The sequence below is a fragment of the Dromaius novaehollandiae genome, chromosome 18 (assembly GCF_036370855.1).
Source record: "Dromaius novaehollandiae isolate bDroNov1 chromosome 18, bDroNov1.hap1, whole genome shotgun sequence".
Taxonomy (NCBI): Eukaryota; Metazoa; Chordata; class Aves; order Casuariiformes; family Dromaiidae; genus Dromaius; species Dromaius novaehollandiae.
The window spans coordinates 7,096,920-7,110,538 of record NC_088115.1 but is presented as its reverse complement, the minus strand read 5'-3'; the positions used below and the strand labels follow the sequence as shown (position 1 = coordinate 7,110,538).

The 13,619-nt window shown below is 44.9% G+C and overlaps 1 protein-coding gene across 1 annotated transcript in view; it reads right to left on the bottom strand.

Annotated features, from left to right (window-relative positions):
- LOC112985325 (uncharacterized) overlaps positions 1-11,207 on the bottom strand; it is a 37,972-nt gene extending 26,765 nt beyond the window's left edge. Inside the window, exon 1 of the mRNA XM_026103869.2 lies at positions 11,003-11,207. The gene's annotated coding sequence lies outside the window, so the exon portion shown is untranslated. The remainder of the gene's footprint in view (positions 1-11,002) is intronic.
- Positions 11,208-13,619: the final 2,412 nt, after the last annotated feature.

Genomic DNA, 13,619 nt, shown 5'->3' with positions numbered 1-13,619 from the left:
GAGAGTGGAGTTACAGCTAACCTGCTACAGCCCCTGGCTCACAAAGACAAGGAGTGCTCCAGGGAGGGGAAAAAAAATTCCTTCATCTCCCTGCCACACACAGTTCATTTTGATGACTTTCCAATGTTTGATTTCTGTCGCAGCTCCAGCACTTTAATAATACTCTAGATTATTTTCAAGTTAACAGCAGTAGCAGTGTTTTATGGGTCTGGTTGTCGGCACAGCCTTTTGATGTGGGGTAGGGGAGAGCCAGCTCTCCCTTCATGCCCAGGGCTGCCCTTGGTATCTGTTAGCTTTTACAGTAAGGGAAGGTACGTTGGTTTGGTAAACATTACAACAAAAGCCTTAAGGCAATCTGAATTACATCATATTTGGTATTCACTTCAGTAGGCCCAACTCAGCATAGCTATTTGTTTCATTTCCATAATGTTATTGTGCATTCCCACTCAGGGATTATTACAGCAATTACTATTTATGGCAGCAACTTTTGAGTTTAAAATCCTTCTGTTTTAGATAACACCTGGCACTACAAGAGCTACATAAAACTTGGCAAAGCATGGTGCAAGTGCAGCACATGACATAACTGCTCAAGGCAGGGTTATGAGAAACCCAGGAGTAATTCTTGGAAACCTCAGGGCAGACGTCTGAAACGTTTGCTGCCATAAATCAGATCTCCTGCTTCAGGGACATAGAAAGTAACCACTAGAAACCAATCCACCAGCAAATTTATTTGCAGTCTCAGGGCACAGTGTATTAGATTTAGGTGCTGCAGCCCAAATCAAGTTGAATCCCAGATAACTAACATTAGGAGGGATCTAGACACAAGTGTACCTCTACCATGAACTGCCCTAGCTCTTAAGAACTGCTGACACTGAGATGGCACACAAAAAGCAGTTGAGAGATCATTTTTCATTCTCCATCACACATTTTGGACCATAACTGAAACCACTTCCAGCTTTTAGTAAAGAACAGCAGGGGCATGAGGCTAACCCTGGATGCACTAGAAAGAAATACGAGTCACCAAGCAGGTGTCATCTTGTGTGATCCACCTGTAGCCTGTGGGAGAAGGGGACTTCCAATAAGGAATGAGCAAATGATTTAGGTTCTCAAAAGCAAAGAATTATACTGTGTGAAACAGGACAAAGATGCAGGAGAGGTGAGCTCCCAACTGATGGTACCCCACTTCCAGATTTTTTGCACATCTTCTGGGTTGACTTTTGGTAGCAGATCAGCAGTATGGACAAGCTGCTAGTCTACCCACCTGTTTGCGTAGCACACACATTTCATCCACCAAGAGGAAGAGCATAGCACAAGGTACAAATGTGTAATGATCAACAGCAGTATTTTATAAGCCACGATAAAGTTTATCTGCCCAAGGCTGATGCTAGATTCCAACCTGCCAAGACATCCCATTTGATCTGTGCGTATTTGTGAAGAAGTCTACATGCATAGGATCTTCTGTTAGGACTAGAGACCTCATTTCTCTTCTGAATGCAGGGGGCAATGTCATGTAAAAGAATTAGTGATTCCCCCAACCTTTTTTTTTTTTTTCTTGTCAAGAAGCCAGGCAACAAAAGCTATCCTCATATGCATCTATAAAGCACTTGTCATCCCAATATAAATTAGCTTGAGCTAGTACCATGGGAGACCAGGTCTCACCAATAGATTTCCACATCTGAAAAAACAGTGATGCAATCCTTTCCTTCCCCAGGACAATGGGATTCATCTGCTGTCTAGTAGCACTGCTTATCTGCACATCATCCTGCTCTGCCAAAGGCCAAGCAAATATAGCCTGAAGAAGTCAGCAGGAATTTCCCTTCTGGGAAGGGAAATGCTTGTGCAGAACAGGATTTGCTTTATGCCACTGGTAAGCTTTCTCTGTCTCTTTTCTGGGATATGAAGAGCATGTCCATGAGGAGAAAACAGCACCAGAAAGTCAGCTCCACTCCAGGCTTGGCAACGGCCTTAGTGCTGTTGTGGCTGTCTCCAAATCCAGTCTGACTTGTCTCAGGAGGGCCTGCAGCTCTGCTTTCCTCTGAGCTGAGCTCAGCTGGACTGCAAGCGTTGGCTCCCGGGGCTCAGTACCAACAGGAAGTGTCAGGAGGCTGAAAACATCTGCCAGCTGTTTGGTAACCTCAGATCCAGCGCTTCCTGCCTATGGTTACCCCATTGGGAATGCATCATTCCTAAAGCAGGTGGAAAGACCAGTTCCTTATGGTGCTGTGGCCCCTCTGGCTTCAGCCATGTACTTTGTTATGGCTCTGTCTGGCCAGCAGAGCACACAGAAATACACAGAATACAGCTATAAATTTCCTTGGGAGTGTTCATGGCTGGAAGGGGGGAAGCTGCCGGCATGGAAAATTTATACTAGTATATTATAGGTTCCAAATTTGACTGTGCTGCGTAAACAAATATACACCAAGCCTCCAAGCTTAAAAGACAGGACTACCAAACAGCTCAACCCAGTTCTGAGATGGACAAGCGGTATGATCTGAAGCAACTTATCCTTACCATACTCTGGTTTACCCTCTGTAAAAACAAATACTTCTGGACTTCAGAGGGTAATACAGACTGCCCTCTGCCTAATAAAGACTTGCCTGAGATGGTACTGAATGCCACAACTCACTTCTAGGTGCATATGTTCAGTAAGTTCAACAATTTCTGTCTACATTTATAAAATGCAGAGTCCATATCTTTTGACATATCCCTATCAAACCTATAAAGAAGGAATTGCGTAACAATTACACTTAGGCAAACAACAACAAAAAAATCATTACTACTCTAAATTATAGAGCACAGCTGAATATTTAAGAGGCAATGACCTTGCTGACACATTCCTTGGCATCTCATAGAGCGGCTCTCATGTGCCTTCTGAGAAGTTTAAATCTAGATATGGCCTGGAAAATAACAAAAAACAAAAAGCTTCAAACACTGCAAGCAAAACTTTGACCATTAGATATACCTGGTACGAACTACACTGAGAAGCAGATTACTCACTAAAACTTGGTAGGGATCAAAGATTATGCAGAACAGTCTCTACCTTCTTTTCACGTGCCATCATTCTCATGATGACTTTGCCTCCATAGTGCATAGCCAATTTGAAAACAACATACATCCCTCTGAAATTACTGAAAACACTGAGTCAAGAAGGAATTTAAGAGACAAAACAAAACATCCCTTTCTAGGGATTCAAAGCTACATTTAAAAGCTGATGTGTAAGTTTTGTGCAATTCATAACACTTATCCAACAATTACCATAGAAATCTCTACTAAAGGTGTATTTTCATGAGCAACTTTTCTGCAGCAAAAGTAGCTAACGTCCTAGCCCCAGCTCCTTCTTTCCACTCCAGCAGTCCCCAAATCTTAGACCAGCATGAGCATTTGTACCACCATCAAAAAGCAGAGCCAGGGAAATAGTCCCAGGACCAAAGAGAGAGTTTAGACCAGTCCTAGTCCCAGAGCTGGAGAGCCTCTCGGGCCAGTTCAGGCAATAGCTCACAACCCCAAGCCATGAACCCAGGAAGCCCAGGAGCTCAGTACAGCAGCACAAAGTGAGACTTTTTCTCACAACATGATTCAACACAAATCCCAAGAGATCAAAGCTGCATATGCTGCTCAGCAGCACCAGCCGATCCTGCCAGCAGGAGTAAGTGTCTGCAGAAGCAAGCGGAGGCGGTAGCAGGCAACCGCCGGCATCGTATGCCACAAAGAGAGAGTCTGCAAGGTGCTTTTCTGGTCTCGCAAGGCCTAGAAAGCATTGCTTGCATACTACCTCTTGCTCTCACAAGCAAAAACCAGAACACACAAAAACAAACAAACAAAAAAACCCTCAAGAACACACAGGTGAGCCAATGTACCAGGAAAAGAAATTAAATTAATAACAGTGAAAAAAACATGGAATTATACAGGACGTGGCAATTAAAAAAAAAAAACAAACCTCTTATAAACAAGCCATAACTTCTGTCTCTCCAGTTACCAGCTCAGCTACGTGCTCCACCGACTCAGGCCAGGGATTAAGGCTTGCCAATTATGCAGCTGTTTTGGGGGAACCCCAGGGTGCAAGAGGGGCTGCTGACCCCAGCATTGTACTCTGCTCCAGGGCATTTCTCCGGTGGTTCCCAGAAACAGCACTAATATCACCACTAGCAAGAGCCACCTGGGACCATGCTGCATCCTCTATAACTCTTGCTTGAATGACTCATACTGCGCATCTGACTCCATTGCTCTTAATTCAGCCCGTTACAACAAAAGGGTTTATTTGTGATGTGAATTTCATTCTCAGAGAGGAAAGTGTTTCAGCTCTGGCAGAAAAGATAGGGAATTTTGTGCTACTCCATTCACTTCGCACCTCACAACAGATTTCAACCACCTGAAGAACTGTTACACTTCATTGTGAAATTTTTATTACTTCCCTCGAGAAACAAAGGATGAACTAATGTTTCACTTTTCATTTCTATGTTCTAGAGGACAGATACAAACAGATTTCATGACCTATATATCTGATCTTCCGATACTGCTGGGCCCGGCCTCTGCCCCACTCCTAACCAGATGCAGATTCCAAGGTGCCAAGACTCTGGGGATTTTTAACTTTTTTTCTTTCTCTTAGAAAGGGATGTATAATCATACGCCTTTATCATTACATTTACTGTGCACTGAGGAGAAATAGGGGCAGCACCACTGTGTAAAATGCAGTAATTGTTGGCGATACTGGAAAAGCTAGTTTTCCTCTTTTTTTTTTTCTTTTTTGGCAAGGAAGCCTGTGTTGGAAGGTGAAAAATCACCAGACAGGACAACTAAAACATCAAGTATTTGTACTAAAAACCCACACAATGAAGAATCTGGGAACTATGGGGTGTCTTTGTTGTCCTCAAGCTTCTAAAGCTCCAGCCATTTGCACTGCAAACCTGCAAGCTTGAAGCTGGATGCCTTGCTGGGTACAAGGCTGCGTCCTAGCATTTGCCACCAGGCCCCAGCCCAGCCCAGCCACAGCCCCCTCAGGGCTGTCGCACACTCTGGCCTTGGGAGGCAGGGGGAAACATGGGGCTGTAGTGTCCCCTGACACCGCAGGGCACTTGCATGTCCCCGCTGACACGTTTCCCTCACAGACACTGATCTACGGCGAGGCTTGTCTGAGCTTGCTTCCAGGCCAGGCAGAAAAACTAAGAAGAAATGCTCTTTGCACCAAGGTTCCCTCTCTGGGGTGCTCTGCTGCGCTGGCTTCCTGCTCTCCATCCGAGACCAAACCAGTGTGGCATCTCCCTTCCAGCTGCGAAGCAACCTTGCCTCACAGTGCACCAGGACCTTGTCATCGCTACATAGATGCCACCACTGCTTCTGAAGCTTCAGAGAAAATCGCCATGCCACAAGGCTGAGAGACTTGAATCCCAGCAAAAATTGGTCCTCATTTCAAGTTTGGCAACTTTGCCAATAAGAGAATCTCTCTTACAGCTACATCACAAGCAAAGAGCTGTCTCCAGAGCCTTTTGACAGCTTAGCTACCTGACAGATCTACAGGTCTCATGATTTCCTCTGTATTTTTGAACTCCTTTAAGAAGAATCACACTCCTCTTCTATGCAGGGATTATATCACAAGCAAATCTTCCTGTGGAGAGACGCAGTGGAGATGAGAGCACCAACATGGTTCATGACACGGTTCCCACAGCAAATGACCCAGCAAGAAATACCACTCCAAAACCAGCCATCACCCCTGCATAGCTGCTGGCCGTTGAGGCCACATCTAGACATCACAGAAGTGAAGGGACACATTCTTCCATCTTCACAGGCTAGCCGCTACCCCAGATGTACTGGCTTCACAAGGTTCCTCCTTTCTGGATATTCTTTGACCCTGGATGATGTTGTCTTTCCCCTCTATAGAACAGAATGTGCCATGGATCTGTTGAGGGACTTGAAGAACTCTCTGGACCACGAAGAACAGGTCACATCACCCTGGAGGGATGTGTGAAGCCCCACCAGAGCCTCTTGCAGTGCTGTTAGCCAAGAAATCCTGCTATTTAAAGGGGCCATCCCAGACCCAGCTCAGCTCCAGCAGCAAAACCAGGTAAGGTCACAGAGAAAGGGTGCCAAATCCCAGATAAAGGCACTAAATTCTTTCTTTCCCTCCCATCTTCACTGATGAGGAAGGTAGCTCCTGGGACAGCTGGTGCTCAAGATGCTATTTCTATGAAGGGCTAACAGATGACCTGTGCTCAGACACCATCCCCCTGCCAGCAAGCCCCACAGAAGAAACAAAGCCACAAGCTACTTAGATGAAGTGACCCTGTGAGTGACTGCAGTCATGTTCAGTCTGGGATCTACGACAACTCCCATAGAGCTGCCACCAGTAATCCGTTTGCCAACCTGAGCCAGCGCAGTTGCTTATTTGAGCTTCCACTTCACAATTCCATCCAACGCAAGACAGGCTGCAAGGTAGTTCTTGGCCACCTATGCCTCTTGGATAAAGCACACCAGGGAACACCCAAAATGAAGCAGGTTCCCAGCCAACACAAGTGTTGTGGGGTCTACATGTGCTGCAGCCCAGACAGCTGTGGGGAGTTACACAGCATGTTCTTCCACCCAGGGAGGGGAATCTGGTGTCTATTTAATAATAAACTGGCAAGTGAAAATACTGGAAACAGCTTGTAAATGGCAGTTTATATGATATCATGTGATACCATGTAAATGGCAGTTTATGAGAGTCAAGGACTGGTTCTCTTGTTTTAAGACAACAGGCTGCATCACAACGTCAGCTTTGTCAAGTGATATTTAGTGAAATTTAGTTGTGCTTCTCCCACAGGTGACTGCTCTGTACATCTATATTTAAGCAACATTCTTACAGAGATGTTAGGGAACAGACTCTGGTTTATTTTTGACTGCTAAGAAAAAGACATGGTTTATTTAGGAGCAAGCAATGACTAAAAGATATTTCCTAGTGACAGCACTAGGTTTACAAAAGCTGTCAGGAAAGTCTCATAGTCGGAGAGGCAGAAACATTGCCCTGGAGACAACATTCCCTCCTCAGAGTTCAACCTCCGCTTTCCTAGGGGTAAGGTATCCCAAAAAAGGCACTGACTTTCTGTTTCTGGCCCAGGTTACCAAGTGCCAATGAGTACCCCTGCTAGTGAAAATACCCACTATAAAAGGAGGCACTTAAATAGCAGAAGAATTTGCTTTTGCATAGTACATGGATAAAACCATTTTCTCTGCAGTTAAAATGGAAAGTATTCAATATAGTAAACAGTGTTTCATGCCTCAATGACATGTTTCATCGTAACTAAGCACATCTAGTCAAAACAGCACATGCAAGAGCTGTGTTAAGGGTACAGGTCTTATTTGGAAAGCTGATCAAATTCAGACAAGATGAGTGCTGGATTTTTATTTATTTAAATTATTCAGTGGATATTTAAACAGGTTTTTGGTTGACAATCTTTGAGCGAGAGACACGTGGAAGCCCAAACTATTTCAGGCTGAGCTGAAGTGTAAAACCTGCAGGACAGTCATTTTACACTAGGATGAGTTTTGTCCTACCCACAGTAAACATGATGTGAGTCACCAGTGAGCTAGTTTCCGTTTTCCCAGCAAGGCACACTAAGCACCTGCTTCCCATGGAATGTTTTCCTGGTATCCAAAAGGAGAATGAGGAGAAGGATGCAGAATTGGGCTGATGCTTGGAAGTGGGGGTCCCAGCAGAACCCTTTAGCCCTGCAGAAGGGGCATATTCACCATCTGCAACCCAGCCAGCTTAGAGATGCCACACTCCAGAGCCCACTGGCACAAAGCAAAAAAGCATCACAGAGCAGAAGAGACAAAGCATGGGTGTGAGAGCTTGCAATATGCAAGAGGTCCGAGCTTTTGCTTGTCACACATCTGTGCCTGGGGAGGTGAGGCACACTGCCATGGCCCTATTGGTTTAGTGGCTTGCAATAGACCCTAACCTCTTGTGCAAAAAGTCAGATACATAGAGTAGCATTTATTGGTTTAATCCCATTTTACAGCCAAAGGCTTGGCTTCCTCATTAGAGCACAGCTTGACCTTCCTGCCCAGTATAAAGATAACTTTGGCCTATTTATCCAAACAATCTCCAGTTGTTCTCAATTAACTTTTCCATTCCAAAGTCTGACTCTTTCTGAGGGCACAGATTTTTTTCCCCTTGATTTGCCATACATGGGAGGCTGCCGGAAGACTCACACTGCTTCCTCCAACATTGACTTTCAGCTTTCTAAAGACTTTACCCATCTGTGAAGACAATTGTTTTTCCATAAGGCACAGGCAGACTCCAGTACATTACAGCCTAAATCCCACAGGATGTTCACTTACTGGCACACCACATGTTTTCTTTTAGCTATCATTTCTGCTAACATTTTAGCTGAAATCTTGCAGCTTGCGCCACATAGAAAAGATGCGAGTTTCAGAGAAGGATATAGCAAGTTGGTAACTTTGGGCAGTACAAGCCTGGCAATTCACAGCCTCACTATTCGAACAAGATCGCTTGCCAAGCAGGAGCCAAACAAATGAAAAATGATTTGAAGCCATTTGACTTTTTCTTCCTGCTCTAAAAATAGAGATCCACCTATAACAGCCATTACTGCCTTTTTATTAGTAGCAGTATTCATATAGCAAGATTACCCATTTTCCAGACAAATGTGTGTGACAGGAGTAGGAGAAGAGGACTTATGGATAAAGAAAGCTGAAGGGAGGGAGCAAGGACTCGACACGATATCTGACCATCCCTTGGCACAGCAGTGAGGTCTAAATCAACTATTATCCCTTTGAGACAAATGTTGCAATTAGGGTGCACATGCCAAAAATTTAGCTCAGTGCTACCTGCAGTCACAAGATGAAATCAAACATCAGGAATTACTAGGAAGGAAATAGAGAACAAAATAATGTTATACTGCTGTGCAAATCTACAGCGTACCCACATCTACATGCAGATCATATCTCATTTCAAACAGAATACTTGGAAAGATGGGGAGAGGAACAAAGATGAAATGAGCTGCAGGAGGAAGGGCTTGGAAAAGCAGACATCTTCAAGATCTCCATGAAATGCTGAATGGTGCTGAGGAACCAGCCAGGGAGTGTCACCTCACCTGTCCCTGCAGTGCAGGAAAGTGGGGTTCACAAAGCCATCCTTGTGCTGCATGCTGAAAGCAATTGAAAAAAGAGCCCTTCACTACAGCAGTGATGACCCATAAACCATTAATTAATTTGGGATTAGACAGATTCATGCAGCAAAGGCCCCACAGGGGCTCTTAAACTCTATGGGTTTGATGAAAATTCCAGCTCAGAGATGTCTAGACTGCTACCTGCCAAAAAGCTAGGTCCCAGACATGCATCATCTCCAGAGACATTTGCAGATGGTTGCTCATAACCAGGATGTGGGGATTCAGCTAGAGCCAGCAGGGTGGATCGGGGTCTCACCAGACACCAATTCAAGATGCTCTTGGTCTAAGGGGGCTCTCCTGGGCAAGGGACACGGACCTAGAGCTCTCATACTTAAGGGAAAAGGGAACAGCCTGTGATATAAAGCCTAGTGGTTGGCCATTTTTATAACATTATATAAAAGTAAACAAAAATATAACTAGATTTGGCCTTTTAAACTGGTTTCTTTTTTGATTGGAATAGCACAGGGAAAAAATGAGATTCAACAGCTGACCCAGGCAAGTATTAAATCTGAATAGTCCCATGGTTTTGAAGGACAAGGAAGAGGGGCAAATGGGGTTAGCCAAAAGGCATTGTATTTAGATTTTTCATATGTAAAAACAGACAAATAGTTATGTTACTTAATGCCACATAGTTAGAGCATAATTAAAAACAGTTGTGAAATAGGCAAACTATATGCAGGAATCACTTATTTCAATGCTGAATTTCAATGATTTCTAGGTTTGAACCAACTCAGATGCACCATGAAACTGCAGCACAACACAGGCAACATATGTATTCAATCAGGAACTGAGCCAGGATACTAAAGTTCACATTTCCTTTTGTTCCATTCCCCAAAAATCATATGCATATTTCTATTGGACCACATTCAGTTCTCCTTAGAGCCTCTTTGTTGACCTCTGTTCCACTCACATAGCTCAGGTCTTCTGTGGACATTACCCAGGTAAGAGCTGCTCTTCCATGGAAGCATCTTAAAAGGGAAGACCCAGGAAATAATTTCATAACAAAAGGGATCCCTTCTCTGTGCTCAATGTACCCATACACTGCCCAGGAATAAACCACTCAGCTCTTAACATAGGCTTTTTCTCCCCAGTTTGTGAAACCAAATGTGCAAATGAAGTCACTCACCTAGAGATAACAGAAAAACACATTACTTTCCCTCACCATCCTCACAAAGGTAAGTGAGCTCAGGAAAACTTGGAGGCCAAGGACACACAGTGGTGCTCAGCACTGCCTCCAGGTGAACATGAAAGTCTCTCAGCTATAGGGGTGAGAACAGATCTAGAGACCAGCATCACAAAACTAGGTACTCCCAATAATTACTGCAAAGGAGCAACAAACCCCGGCTAAGAGCCCTTGCTCACAACTGCTCTTTACAGCGCAGGAATAGGGAGAGCAGGCAAAACACTAGTATTTTTAATGTTTTTTGTTCTAATGCCAATATTGTTCTTAGACTTGAGCACTTTTTTTTTTTACTCAGTCACAGAGATGACAATTACACCATCTCCCAGGCTTTGCTTTGTCAAATAAAGGGAAGCTGTGTTGAGAGGACCTGGAAAGGGCAGAAATCTTTGGATACCAGTCTCTACGGCCACCTTCCACTGGCATTCAGGTGAGTAAATGGAAAGCAACCTTGCTCAGGTTTGTCTTTCAGCCACCTCAAACACAGGGTGGCTGGAACAGATCCAAGCAGTCTGGCAGCATGGCAGGTTCAGCTGACCCCACTCCTGCAGCCGGGATCCCATGCACATGCCGGGCTTGGCATGGCACTGGGATCAGTCCAGCTCACTGCTTGCCATTTCTCAAGGGGGTTATATGTTAGTACAGTTCTCTGCATGCCTACCTTGTGCTGCTCAGTTGCGGAACTCTTGTTTCCCCCGTCCTGCTGGCATCATTTCCCCAAGCATGACACAGGTGCTGGCAGCTTCAGCATGGCGCAGGACCAGCCAGGTCTAGGCCTGCCACGAACATGAAGTTTTCAGGGCATGAGAGAGAATAAGTGGCTGCAGGGCCTGGTTACTGGAACATTCACATATCGTTATGATGTTTTTATGACTAATTTTATCTTCTCTATAGAGTTGGAAAAAGAAATCACTGCCCCCTCCCCCCCAAAAAAAGAAAATCAAGTAAAGCCAGTTTCCAGGCAAGTAAATTCATCCAGAGTGCATTCCCTCCCCTGCTAGAGAAAGTTGACTGAGTTGTGGCTCTGGTAACAAGATGAAAACCCAACAATAAAGCAACCAGCTGCAATCATGAAGCACTCACTCTCAGCTGAGAAAAAGCTGATGGGAAGCCCTGGAGAGCAGACCGAGTGACTTTATACTTCATCTGTCAATGCGTAACAGAATAGATAATGCAATAACCTCATTGTAAACACAGCTTGTTTTTTCAGTTTATTCTAAAATAAAAGCAGAGAGAAAACAAATATTTTGACATGACAAGGTCCCTGAAGATACATGAGAGAATGCAATTTGTTGAATCTAGGTCACACAACTGCTGTTATTCTGTCATTTTAGTGAGTTGCGCTTGGCTTCTGTGAAAAGCCAGGAACAATGTATTTACTTAGGAATTAAGAGATTAGCCCTTGCTGTGGGAATGAGAAGAGGAACCTACAGATGCAGGCTAGTTAGTGGAGCCAAGGCACCAAAGCTAGGCAGGAAAACCCCCTCTTCTACTGCGGGGCAGGGAACCAGACACCGCCAGAATCAGACTCTGTAGCAGGAAAGCAGAGGGAGCCCCTGTCCTGTGGAGCCTCTGCAGTCCCTGCCTTCTGTGGCCTTGGCACTCCTCCCACTGGGTGGAAGCAGCAGTGGGAGAGGCTCAACCATTCTCAGTGGTTTCCCAAAGTTCAAGCCCATCATTAAGGGAAGGAATTGAGAGAAGAGGTTCGTTGCAGGAAAGAACACGCTCTCAGCCAGGACAGCTAGGTGAGAGGCCCCAAGACCACATGCTGCTCAGAGTGGAGGCAAGTTTCAGACTTGTCCCATCAATGGTTGGGGTATTGTGACATGGCACTAGAGTGGCACCCAGGAGTCTTCTGGATTCTGGGGTTACTTGCACTGAACTCAAGAGATCAGTTGTCAAGCATGAGAATTTATTAGAGATAAGAGGTTATAAGAAAGCTAGAAGTACAGTAAAGCTAGAAATATAACACAACTGAATATATATGTACATGTCAGAGCTCTACAGGTAAGTCACAGGTGCACAATACGACCAACCACCCTTCCAGTATAGTTTTCCCTGGATTCTCAAGCAATGGATGCACAGTACAGCCAGGTCTCCTCCCCAAACTGACATATCCCAGGGCCCAAGAAACAGAGCCAGGGGGCCACTAAGGGGGCCCACATGCTCAGGTAGCATCTACAGTGCAGCTGGAAAACATCGGGAGCTCAACTTCTAGCATGTGTCAGAGCTGCCTATGGGGGGGGGTGCTTTACACCACAAGTCAAACAACAAAAGTGAATGCCCTCTCAAAACTTTTTCAGGGTGATCAAAGCTGTAGCTTTTCACACTCTGTAGAGCAATTATTTCATGCAATAATATCCCTATTCTGCTAAGTAACACAGTGACTTATTAGTGTTTTATCCTCCTAAATTCTTGGCAAAGTTGAGTCTAACACATAGAAACTCACATCAGAGGTCAGAGCCATATGGAGTCACAACTGCCACTTCTGTAGGATACTCAGAGTAACATAATTCTGGATCTATATTTCCTGTAATAAGGACTTTTTCAAGTAAATTGCATATTCCTGTAGTACAAGTCTCAAGCTCTGAATCATTGCCCCATTGCACAAGCACTGGACAAATGTGTAACAAAAAATCTGATAACAAAGAGCTGATAATTAGGTTAACCATTAGCTGGCCCAGCAGCATGGCCCAGCCAGATGCAGAAAGGGAGCAGGAGCCTCATTTAGTATAAACACAACAGTTAGGTGACTAATGGGACACTAAGCTCCAGGGGGGAGACAAAAGAAGTTCAGCAGAGAGGTAGGAGGGAAACAGGGGTTGGAATGACCATTTCTGGATCTACTTACCCAGTTCCTCAAACATGTCCCTGCAGTCACGTGAGTGGGTGTTCACTAGAGAAGGGCCCCACGTTTGTGCTTGCAGCATCATTCTGGTGTTATCTGCTAGTCACTGTTCTCATGTTTGATTTGCTCTCCAGGCTTCTCTAGGTTAGAGGAACATTCAGGCTCTGTTAACTTTAATCTTAAAGTCAATTGCTGACAGAATCCAGGCTATTAATACTGGTCCTTCCTCTCACTGGTGTGATTTCAATGGAGCAAGCCTGGCACACACATCTCTGCAGGCTGTTGCCAGCCATGTCTCAGCTAGCCAGGTGCAGCAAATGGGGAGTGGGAGGGGTGGCCACCCCTGAGCACTCCTGTTCCCCAGAAATGCAAGCCTGCGTGCTCTGCCTCATGCACACATTGCTTCACTCCATCCCACAGCACCACTTTG